At 42.3% G+C, this 12,752-nt stretch overlaps 1 protein-coding gene across 4 annotated transcripts in view; it reads right to left on the bottom strand.

The window, feature by feature from the left end:
• FOXN3 (forkhead box N3) overlaps positions 1–12,752 on the bottom strand; it is a 361,663-nt gene that overhangs the window by 267,080 nt on the left and 81,831 nt on the right. For 2 of the 4 annotated variants that reach the window (XM_033109406.1, XM_033109413.1), the window contains exon 2: positions 580–695. The gene's annotated coding sequence lies outside the window, so the exon portion shown is untranslated. Of the gene's footprint in view, positions 1–579; positions 696–7,288; positions 7,465–11,239; positions 11,334–12,752 lie in introns of those variants that run through there. The other 2 variants (XM_033109408.1, XM_033109407.1) reach the window with 2 other exon arrangements.

The raw sequence follows: 12,752 nt of genomic DNA, 5'->3' as shown, positions 1-12,752 counted from the left end.
AAAATAAGACCTAGCCGGACAGTCAGCTCTAATGCGTCTTTTGGAGCAAAAATTAATATAAGACCTTATATTATATTATAATCATATCATATCATATCATATCATATCATATCATATCATATCGTATCATATCATATCATTAGACCCGGTCTTGTATTATAATAAAATAAGACCAAGTCTTATATTAATTTTTACTCCAAAAGACGCATTAGAGCTGATTTTCTGGCTAGGTCTTATTTTTGGGGAAACGCTTCTTGGGTAGAAGCTGGCTTCTATGCGAAAATTTCCCAGCGATGCTCCTGCTGATTTCTGTGTCGATGACACACACACCAAAACTTTAAATAAAGATGTGATTCAATGTTTTCATTATTTTAATGCCTAAATTGGATTGACCCCATTGTCAGTCTGATCAGCTGCATAAATTGATCATTAAGAAGATTGAAGAGAGAGGAGGAGGATACCAATTGACGGAGAAACAATCAATTTGGCATTTGCATTTAAACACAGCTTTGGTATTTCATTTATTCAGTGCAGTCTCTGTGAGGTGTAAGTGAGTTGGGGAAGGCAGAGCATGGTTACCTGAGTCAGAATGGGTCCAGGAAACCAAGGTCAGCATTGCTCCAGTCACGGAAATGACAAAGAAGCCTCCATTACCACAAGAACACTGGTCTTCGAGGAGAGGGTGCTTCTAGTGGCTGGTGGAGAGGAGCAGAAGGAAGACGGGATTAGAGCAGAGGAGAAGAGAGGACCCTCTCAACCCCAATGGATGTCATCTCTGGCCTGACTCTAAAAGATGATCCACTTCAGTGAAAAAGTCAATTGCAACAGTACCTCTTTATTTCTTGGAAAGTTACTGAAGCACTGGGTCTTTCACAATGGAGTGTTCTTGAAACTGCCTCCCGGGGCATAAAAAGGACCCAGAAATTTGAAAACACACGTCATAAACATTGTGAGATTATCTCATTTTACTACTGCTGCTATTAAGACATTGGTGAGCTCCTTTTCTTTTACTATAGCTGCCACTGAAACACTTGTCTATCTAAAGGAAAAACATCAGAGCACCCACAAGCATTCAAGGCCAGTGTCCCACCTCATACACCAGATACACAGACTGCAAAGTCAATGATTCCCTATTCTGTGGTAAAATAAAATTAGTCTGACTCTACTCCTTGGGAGAAAAAAGACGCCATCAAGCTGAATCTCACTAAATGCTCTGCACGTTTCTCAGCCACAATTAACCAATAATCTTGCAAAATAGGAAGGTTGGTACATGAGACAGATTGCATAATAATTTGATGGAAAATACGTGTTTGGCCTCCGCCTCAAGGAAGACACATCAGTAGACTTTCTGATGAAAAGAACTATATTACCCTATGAACTTTAGTGTGAGAATGTTAGCGAAAAAAATTCATTAAATCAGTGGTTCTCAGACAGTGGCCCCTGGAAAAGCAATACTATCCCTGAGAGTTTGTTGGAAATGCAAATCCTTGGCCCCCACCCCAGACCTACTGAATCTAAATATTTAGAGGTGGGGTCCAGCAATCTGTTTTTAACAAGCCTTTCGAATGATTCTGATACACTGTTCAGATCTTTAATTTATCCACCCATCCAAAGACACTTAATCTGTTGCTGTAAAACAAAATTACCCTCCTCTGCTGCATGTTAAACTTCAATTAAGGGCAAAGTATTGAGCTGGGGGTTGGAGGGAAGAAGGAAGGGTCAGAGAGAGAAGATGATGACCTTGCCACCTGTGAGAAATGGATTGTTCACTATGGGAGATGAGACGTGTATACGGGCAACTCAAATACAGACAGACTGTGTTATTTCCTGTAACAAAGGGTTTCAGAGGAGACATTTATTTGTGGTGGGGGTCGGGGGGGCAGGACAGGACAGGGAAAGCTTCAAGATAATAACAATACGAATGGGCCTTGAGAACTGGACAGGATTTTCACTGGTGGGAACAGGCAACAGCTGAAGCAAAGGCCCAGAGGTGAGACAACACGAAGGTTATTCAAGGCCGTGGAGTAGCCAGGTCTGGCTGATGCCAGAGAAACTTGAAGGTGATCCGGGTGAGACAAGGTCACTTCCAAGTACAAACAGGTAAATTCTTAGGGGACGGTGTCATCTCTTTCTTGTGCGAAGACCATCCGGCAGCATCTGTTACTTATGTTAGAAATTGACATCTGATAAACTAGGGTGACTTAAAGATTTCTAAACCCAGTTTGTTTTTCTGTACTATTCGTACTGCATTTTCTAGAGGGGAGCACCTCAGGCAGCGTCAAGGATTAACTGCTGAAGGTTTGCCCAGGAGGAAGACACAAAAGAACATTTTTAAAAAGGCAGGAATCTGGATGTCACAGTAGCCTCGGGCCATTCTGCAAAGGGGCAAAATCTTACCACACCTAAAAAGCCCCTGAGGACATCTATGGTTTTAGCTTTATAAAATAACTCAGGTGGAGAAAATAACTTAGTCACAGGAAAAAGTGAAAGGGGGAGAGGGAGAATGGGTGAAGGGAGTCAGAAGGTACAGAGTTCCGGTTATAAAATAAGTCAGTCACGGGGTTGTCATGTACACCTTTGTGACTATAGTTAACGATACTGCATTTGCATATCTAAAAGTCGCTGAGAGAGATCGTAAATGTTCTCATCACAAGAAAAGCAAAACTTTTTTGTAACTGTATTGTGACTAATGTTAACGAGACTTATTGTGGTGATCACTTCACAATATATACAAATATCAAATCATTATGTTGCACACCCGAAACTAATGTTATGTGTCAATTATACCTCAACTAGAAAAACTTAAACCATGTTAAAAAAAAAATAGTTAAACCGATACTCAACATCTCCAAGTAGAGAAAAAATACTTTTCATAATCAAGAAGGTATGGTTTTTGCTTCTAGAAAACTGACATAAGTAGAACGCTTCATTTCCTGATGCTAGATGATAGAAAGATGGGATACTGAAAACATCTTTGATGTCACACAGGCTCTGATGGACACACAGCGGGATTCAGTATTGATGATATCTGGTCGCTCATCCTGGCCTTGCCATTTAATCATCCGAGTCATTTTGGGCAAGACACTCAACCCCCTAAACCTCAGGTTTTTATCAGTCAAGAAACTGAGGCACTGACTTGCCCCTCCTTTGAAATTTAAATAAGAAAACAGACATGAAGTTGCTATGAAAATTATAAAGGGCAATACTGCACAGAGGTATATAAGTATCCACGTCATTCAGACGTTTGGGTACTAATTAATACTTGTTACTGTACTGGCCTTTGAAAATATAAAATTAAAATGTTTCTTATGCCCTTGAGGCTCCTTTTAAATATTTGCAGATACAGCAGTTCTAAGGAACAATCTTGGCATCAACCAAACCACTCTCCCATGAAACATTTCACGGTAAATTTTTCACTTGTGATTTTCTTTTTTTAAATTTTATTCCTCTGACCACGATAGAGCATCCAGTTATCTTTCAGCAGTGCCTGGCAAGCACAACTCAATCTTCAGCAACACAGACATATACGATGGCGATAATTGATCATCTCTGCAGTAGTTTCGTCCCAGATGGACCATTTACTAATTTATTTCCATATGTAACTGGCAGAGAGATTAATCAGGCTTCCAACTTGGAAAACTGAATTGCGCTTTATTCCCTTAACAGGCTAACTCTGGACAAGAGGAAGTAAACGTTTATAGAGAAAACCAAGAATTCCTCTTAAAAAGCCTGTTGACCTCAGGCGCAGGCCTTTAAACACATACACACATGTGCACACGCACACACGCATGCACGTCCACGCAGGGCTTGCTTCTGTCAACTTGGAGGGCTGGTTCTTTCTTTAGATACCCTTGGGCTTCCCATAGGAGTTGAGTCTCATATAACTGCAGGCACACGTAAGCTCAGAAACGGAACGCCAAATCAGGTCCAGTTGCAGCCACATACTCCTTGTGTGCAAGCTCGGGTCTCATATTTCTGAAACTGAGGAGATCTTTTTGCCACGGTGCTGCACCCAGCTGGCCCAGCTGTGCAGTGCCCAGGCACTGGAAAGTATGTGCTTTCTTTTTTCCACTCTTTTTAAGGGTCTGAACTTGACTGAATTCAGCAGCTGCCATATCCTCAGCGAGGCAATGGCTAATGAATTGTTAGCATTGCTCCTAGTTCCGCCGCGTTCAACTCTCAGTCCACTTTTGTTTTTAATTCTACCCCAATGACACCAGCTTTTAGCAAAGAGTGTCAACAAGATTGTTGTCAGATGACAGTGTTTACATAGAGAAAGCCAGCCAATCCCAACGCAGGGCAGAAAGCACAAGCTGATTGGTAATGTCGTCCATGAAACCCAAGGCCTGGGTCAGGAGGCTCAGTAGGCAGGTCCATGTACAGAGAGTAATGGCTGCATCCACACACCTGGGCCACTGAACAATCACGTGGCTTTGGAGAAGTCACTTAACTCAGGTTCACAGTTCTCTCCTCTGTAATACGAGTTTAGTTCTACAAGATTCCTTTTATACTATGAATATGAAAAAAAAAAAAATCAGCCACTCCCTTGGTCTCTGTTTAGATGCTGCCAAACAACCCGAAGTCTGCAGCCTCTGAAAATGGCTGGACTCGTCCAGATGCTTTGGTGCCGTGATAGACAGCATCTTTGGAATCTTCATATTCAACAGACTCTTTAAGCAGAGAATATGTGCATTTGAAGATTGTGCGATGATGTGAATCTTCACAAGGGCTTAAGAATTCGATGAAATACCACAGTTTGAAGTACTGTCCTCGGTGGGGCGAAAGCTATAAGGCTACATAGGTCATGGTCCTTTGTCTTTAACATGCCTACCTCTCAGTGAAGAAGAGACACAACTCATCTTAATATAGTGAAAACAAGTGCTCTCACTGAAGACAAAGAAACTGTTACGGGAACATGGAAGATGGAGAAATCCTCCCAAAGAGGAAGATCTGTAAGGTTTTAGGGAGAAAGTAGAATTGAAGCTGGGCCTTACAAATCAAAGATGAGAGTGAAAGCACCTGGGCAGAGGCAGCACCAAAAGCAGAGGCCAGGACACATTATTTTGTGCCCTTGGGCAGGCACAGGATGCACAGGGCAAAGAGGACCTCGTGAGAGGGCAGGCTGGGAAGGGGCCAGTGGTGGAAAGCCCTGGACGCCGGCCTGCAGACTGCCTTTCACCCTGTGACCACAGAGCACCTTCTGCAGTTACTGGGCAGCAGAGACTCCAAATGAGCTCCGCCTCAGGAAGTTGATTCTGGCAATTCTATTACCATTTAAGACTGGTAATAAGATCAGTCTGTACCTTCATTTTTCTCTTACTCATTCCATACTGCCACTATTTGGGAATCCCTCAAACTTATTTTTTCTTTTCCAAATCAATTTCCTGGCCCTTCAAATGGAAGCAATTGAATTTCCTACAAGCACTGCCAGGATTTAAATTCGAATGACTGGTTTGGCCTAAGGCTTGGCATTTAGGTGTATGTGTTTTTCTATTCTTATGAAAGAGTTAAAATAACATGGCATAGACTAGTGGTTTTCTTTTCTTTCTGTTTTTTTAAACTGGAAAATATTCCTGGATGATGAAAAAAATACACAAATGTCCCAACTGTTGGAAGGGCCTGCTCTATCACTCCCAAACAGACAAATGGTGAACTACTCATCCAATGCAGTTCATTGAAACTTTTCTGACTTCCGGTGTCAGAGCCCAAGGTTAATGAGCCCAAGGTTTCCAGGGCCCCTCCAAATGTAATAATAGCAGAACGTGACGTAAACCCTCATGCCAATGGTATTTGGTTCCTCTGCCTTGGGAGGCCAAGCACAGGTGGCTTCCTGCAGCTGTCACAGAGAGAAGCTGCCCACCATGATACAGAGGGCCCCACCAGACAAGCCCGGGCACGGGGGAGGGGTCTGCAAGCCTGCCCTCTCCTGGGCCCCAAAGATGGGCTGTATCTCCCAACTCCACAGGGATGAGTGTGGGTGTAGGTGGGGAGCCTCCTCTGAGAAAGGAGCAGCCCGTTGATCTGAACCGCCATAAAAAGAAATTCTGCATTGAAGACACATACGTAACTGCCCCTCTCTGGATGGCTCAGACTGCAGATAGGCATAAATGGGAAGCTTCAACGTTAGTTTCATTTTGGATTGCCTTATTTAGAAAAGCAAATTGTGTCTACCCACTGGGCTGTCGGACATTCTAGGGTTCAAGTCCCTGACTTATAGTGCAAAAACTGTCCCAGCCCTCCAGCTACCCAGGTGTTCAGGAAGCTCCAGACACACCCCCACCCATAGGTGTTCTTTTGACATCTAATCAAATAATTGCTGTGAAAAGCAACACACTAGGAGCGAGGTAGTTCCCTACACACATGAAAAATAGTCTCAGACACTACAAAAGAGTTGCATGTCTCATGTGTCACTTTCTGTAAAAGTCCACCTTTGGTCAGAAAATGAATCCTCCTCAAATGAACAGATTGACTTAAATTACCATGCCATTTTACATTCTCTTCACTGATACACGCATAATAAAACTGTAAGGTAAATGCAGGCTTAAACTGAATAATGGGCATACATAAAAATATTTTGACATTAAAAAACTCCGTATAAATTGAACTACAACATACTTGAAAGCTCCCGCAATCGTAACGTGCACATTGAAATCCATTAACCTAATACCTAGGCTGCTATTCAAAAGCAGAGGTCTAGCATGTAAATAAATACCAATTTGAGCACTTCTCCTCTTAAATTACTGTACAATTTGATTGTAAAGTCACACACTGACAAAGTCTATCATATTTATTTAGTTGCTCTCTAACCAACATTCAAGTCTGATCAGGCTACAATGTGGCAGCGTAATATAAACACAGAGACCAGCAAATGGTACCAAAAAGTAGCAGCAAATGTCAAAGACAAACCAGGGTCACCACGGGGAGAGAGATATTTACATAAGCATTCAGAAAAGACAATGGAGCCCCAATGTCCTTTTAACTGCACAATCAACCTCTCTGCTCCTTGCCTGATCATTTTTATATAAAAGCAATTTCCACAAAGATACATTCAAAGACCGTAGTTGCCATAAACTCAGCCGCAGTTAAAGATTCTGTTGCCCATTAGATTTGCTTTAAGACTCAGCTATTTTCAACCAAAGCTTTCATTCCTTACCCATCACTGCCCCCCTCAAAAAAGAAAAAAAAAAATTAGCTTCACTGACAATATCTTTCTTAAATATGTCATCTGCCAAGGCCATTTTCTTCCCTTCGTAACTCCCTCCCATTTGTTTCATTTGATGATACTTACCCAAGCAAGGACAATTGTTTGACTGGAATCTTGCAACTTTCAACTTTGTCCAGATTTTGCTGTCGTGAGGCAGGGGAATGCCAAAGCCCCCGATTCATCGCTCAGCTGAATCAGAGCTATATTTTAAATTCTTTTACACTTACTTAATATAGTGCGTGCTGCCTGTCCACTGATGCGATATCAGAAACCTGCAAGCTACTATTTCTGCAACTGTGTCACTGTAGATAGTCTGAAACATGTACGTAGCTGTTGCCATGGAAACAAACACAGCTAGGGTAGAGTGCCACGCTGTGTTAATTCCTTCACCCATGAACCCCAGGGGAATGCTAACATTCGTCTTCTTTCTCCTTTAGTCTCACACTGCTTTAATATATTTTTTTAGCATTATCAAATGATGTACTAAATACGTGTGCTACACCTGGAAATACGGATGGCCGACATAAGCTGTGTGCCAACCTAGCCTGCTGGGTATCCGCTTAAGGTGGTGCAGCTATGCAATAGATCCTTTCACTAACTTCTCCTGGGAGAAATGGAGAACTTTGGCTCTTTCTTTTAAAACGGTGTGGGTAGGACAAAAAGGTGAGCATCTTGTCTCCCCGAAAAAGAACAGCTATCGAGGAATTGCACCAGAATCAAGATGCTATCAGCATTGTGCCTTATCAGTTCTATGAAAGGCAGAGGGAGGTCTTGCAAACTTTCTGAAGTGGATCCAAGCTAAGAGTTGCTTTCCCTTCCAGCTAGAGCTGCATCAGCCAGCTGTAAATCCAATAGTTTTAATTAGACAAAAGCATAAACCTTCATCAAGGGCTTCATCTGTCCCAAACCCATGGAAGAAGATATTAGAATGAGTGAGTCAGTAACAACATGGAAATCTGCCATCATTCAGAAAGAAATGTGATTTTCCTGGAATCTGAACATTCTCTTATTTGCTGTAAGTTCAAATCTCTGCCCTTATCAAATGTTTGGACCAACTGGTGGAGAAAAGTCAAATTCTTTCAATACATCGAAAAGCCAAAATGTGTAAATATTGGTGCATCGGCCATCTTCCTATTATTCAAATTGGTACACTACTTTAAATAATGGGGTTACTCAACACAGCAGACAAAAGTAAGCTGTTCAAATCTTAATTACACCCTATCCCTTGGGCTAGTTAATAATATTCAATCTAGATTAAAATAGCCACACTTTAGATTTGCATGCTGATGTGCTTCACTTGAATATAATTTTCGCACTAAACAATCAATTGTGGTCTTTAAAAGTGCCGATCTGTGACTCTGAAATGGAACGTTTTAAAGTAACTGCTTCTTTATTTGCAGGAATTATGGCAAAATTACCCTACCAAAGTCAAGCAAAAATTTCCTATTATTTTCTAAATTGAATCATTCTTGGCCATATCCTCAGATAATAATAATCAACTCATCCCTAAGAGAAAGCATAACAAGAAAGAGATACACAAACTTTACTGGTGAAAGAGATAAATCACGTTTTAAAAGCAATCTCATGATGTTAGGGTCTAGTATAAAGCAGGGCAGGCGGAGATGACCTTTTAATGGTGACCAGTACCTACAAACGTAACGAGCAGAACCACAGCAATAAAAAGAGTAAGTCCTTACATTTCTGGATCTACATTTGTCAAATATTCCCAGGCATTTTCACATAGCTTGTCCCATTTGACTATCACAAGATTATACTATGAATTAGTTTGGCAAGTATCAACAATGTCATCTTGAAGTAGAGAGCACTGAGGTTCCGAAAATCAGTGACTGGCCCAAAGTCACACAGCAAGTGGCAGAATACTGTCTCTGCTACCTGATCTAATGCTCTTTCCATGCACCATGCTGCCTGCCTCTGGGTGGCTCACAAATGCAGCTGGTTGTAAAGGACTAAAAAGGATTTGTAGTAACAATATGTATAAAGGGACAGATACAGAGTATCAGATTAACTGCTGTGGATATTAACTACGGCTGTGGTTAAGCTAAAGCTCCTCTCTGCCCTCACCTACCTACCCTCTTCTTTCTCCGAAGGGTGGGAGGAGAAGACCCAGCCTTTAGGATGAGTTCAGCAAAGCAGATCATCTCAGCCTGCTCATAAAGCCCTGAGCACCCTTCTTTCCCAGGTGCCCCCGCCCTAAATCCTGGTGCTACTGCTCAGAGAGGGCCTTGCAGGGGAAGGATGGCGGGAAGCACCTGGGCTTCGGAGGTGAAAAGGGGATTGGGAGCAGCAAAAAACAGCAATAAAGTAGTCAGTCTCCTGTGATGGGTGTGTGTGTGTGTGTGTGTGTGTGTATGCGTGCACGTGTGTGATGTGTATGTATGTATGTATAGCCTATTGGTATGTATTATGTAGTATGTATGTATGTATGTATGTATGTATATGAATCCTATTGGTAATGTTTCTCTGAAAAGCTGACTGATACACTTCCCTACGGCAGTAAGCCATTCTGGACTTGCAGGTGATCAAAAGTGGAATTCACCGTGATTTGGGTTATTCACAACCTCCTCCCCACGGTACCCTCGATATCAAAAATTAACTGGATTTGGCCAGGCCACATTTTGGTGAAAGAGGACTTGCTAGCAGTAAATGTTTCCAGACTCCTGCATTTATTCCTGGTTGGCCTGGTGGTATTCCAGAAGCAGCAGAAAGCCTAAGGGGCAGTGTCCTGGGGAGACTTCCCACAGGGGCAGGGGGGAACTTCAAACACATGCTCCAACTCAGGAGTCCATGATTTGGTTCCTTTTAAGAAAACACTTTCTAAAATGGACTGTATTTAAACACACACACACACACACACACACACACACACACACACACACACCGAATTGGGCAAACTACATAGCACATGATTTAGCCTGTTATACTTTTCATGACGTGGAGGGCATTGTGCACATGATACCGAGGTGCTCTCAGAAGCTACAGCAGCATGGACAGGAGGGGGAAACGACCACCTGCACCGGGACAGACCCCACGTTACAGTGATTTTCTCAGCTTTGTATTTACATTTTAATTTTCTCTGGCCTCTGAGTGCCCCTGCCAGTCCAGGTATCAGCTGGCCTCCCCACCACTGAAGTGGCCTGGCCTTCTATGTTCCCTCACTGTTTTGATTCACATCTAATATGCCAGGGGCTGTGAAACCAAATAAGAGAGTTGATTAAAATTTTGTCTGAAATAAGATGAATACAGACCTGAGAAAGTGTCCCTGAGCACAAAAGTGTCAACTTTTGGATGCTATTGACTCTAGGTCAATTAGCCTAAAGCCAGTCACCTAATGAGCAATTTGCCTGTGAATTTAAAACCTTTTTGACTGTTTTTACATGGGAATGTCCCTTGCTTTTCTTTGCCATCTCTTTGGCATTATAAGCTTTATAAATCAAGCCTTCTAAGGGCACACCCAGCTTGTTTTTAAATTAAGTTTATGTTTTTTAATTTTCAAATTCAATAATTTTTTGAGGTACAAGCTATAATGCAAAAACACTCAAGATGGAATTGAATTTCTGGTGAACTGGTTATTAGGCAAGTCAATATGAGCCCTGGTTTTAAGGAAATGTTTACTTCTAATTTTAATCTTTGAGGATGCAAAAACTGTCCAAGGAAATCTGAAGATGAATCAGACTAGAATGCACAAACCGACTTTCGCACGCTACCTAGACCTCTTTTTCTTATTGCACAGGACTCGCACAGTTGAGTTTCTAGCCTCCACTGAAGGGAATGAATTTTGTGTGGCCTGCCTTTGTTTTTTCTCCAGTGTAAATTTAATTTACGGGCACTATTGATCAAAGTTCAGCTTGTTGAGTCTCACTCAAAGCAGTGCTCACTTTCCCATTCATTCCAGGAGCCTCTGTTGGAAGTTTGGAATGCTTGTATGTTATATGTTGGCACAGAAGGCATAAGAGGTACCTATGATCTTTTGTGTCAAAGCAATGCATAGACTGCAGAAGTCTGAGAATTACTCACCTGACAACCCAAGTGTTACTGCAAGGCGGAAAAGGCCCAAGGTCAAGGTATATCCAGCGTGATTAGAACTGATGGCACTTCATTCAAAAAGGTAGGCCAGGTGCCTCGCAGCGCTATTCCAAGTGCCCTTTGAGAGGGAAAGCGAAGACCAGACCTGACATTAAGGCCAGAAGCTAAATGAATCTGTGAGATTAGAGACAAGCTAGTGGGTATGCTCCTGCCCTGTTTCCCCGAAAATAAGACCCAGCCGGACAATCAGCTCTAATGCGTCTTTTGGAGCAAAAATTAATATAAGACCCAGTCTGATATTATATTATATATATTATATTATATATTATATTATATTATATTATATTATATTATATTATATTATATTATATTATATTATATACCCAGTCTTATAGTAAAATAAGACCAGGTCTTATATTAATTTTTGCTCCAAAAGACGCATTAGAGTTGATTGTCTGGCTAGGTCTTATTTTCGGGGAAACACGGCAGCAGGCAGCATCAGGGCGGCAAAGTAGGACAGGACAGAATTGGAGATGGACCCTGCACACCCCCTCCCTCCACAATTATCCGCCTCAGGCTCTGACACAGGCATGGCCCCTCTGGGCAGAGCCCCTGAGCCACTTAACCACTTGCAGAAAGCAAGCAGCCCAATTAGCATGGTAGCCTGGCATGGAGCTGCAAGAATGCTGGCCAGCTAGCGAGGGTCGTCTTTTTCCTGGAGCGGCCATTCTGCTGTTGGTCACGCAGGTGTGGGGAGTTTTGGGGCCAGCTGCTGGAGAAGAGAAATGAACCAGGAAGGCCTCACTCTTTGGACGCACAGATGGAGGCTCAGTCAGGGTTTGGGAAAAAAGTTCTCCTGGGAATAGAAGCTTTTCATCCTGAAATTATATTGTGAGGAGTGCTTTAAATGTCTCCAGTTGGGGACAGAGCAGCTGGCTGTCCTCAGTGTGTATGAACTTCCACTATCTTCCACTATCTCTATATGGAAGATAATCAATGAACTCAATTCATGTGCCCTCAAAGGGGACATGTCCACTCCAGGCCTGGACTCTCATACCTTGCCACCAGGGAAGCTGCAAAAAAAATTTTTGTTTTGCTTTTTAATCTGAAGATATGGTAAATTGCATTCATGTGTTTTACCCTAATTCCCCCTTCTTAATAAAATGGAAGTTTTTAATACAGTTATTCCCTAGTAACGTACATCATCAGAATAAACCACTTCCATCGGAACATTTTGGGGTCTGTTTTAAAAGAGATCAAATAACACTGACTTAAATACAAATATGGTTGGTTGTTTACTTCTCACAAAACAGCCCACGACAGCAGGCAGTCTGGTGGGGCAGCGAGTGGGATTTGAGTGGGCAGCTGGCACCCCGAAGGCAGGGACCCCAGATTCTTCTCTTGTGTCTGTCGCTCTCTCCTAGTGTGTCCCCCACATCTGTGTGGTTTTCAGTGCCTTTCTGCCACCTGTCCCTGTCCCAATCAGAAACAAGGAGGAAAGAGA

Source organism: Rhinolophus ferrumequinum, chromosome 6 (assembly GCF_004115265.2).
Source record: "Rhinolophus ferrumequinum isolate MPI-CBG mRhiFer1 chromosome 6, mRhiFer1_v1.p, whole genome shotgun sequence".
Taxonomy (NCBI): domain Eukaryota; kingdom Metazoa; phylum Chordata; class Mammalia; order Chiroptera; family Rhinolophidae; genus Rhinolophus; species Rhinolophus ferrumequinum.
This window is presented reverse-complemented; position numbering and strand designations above follow the sequence as displayed.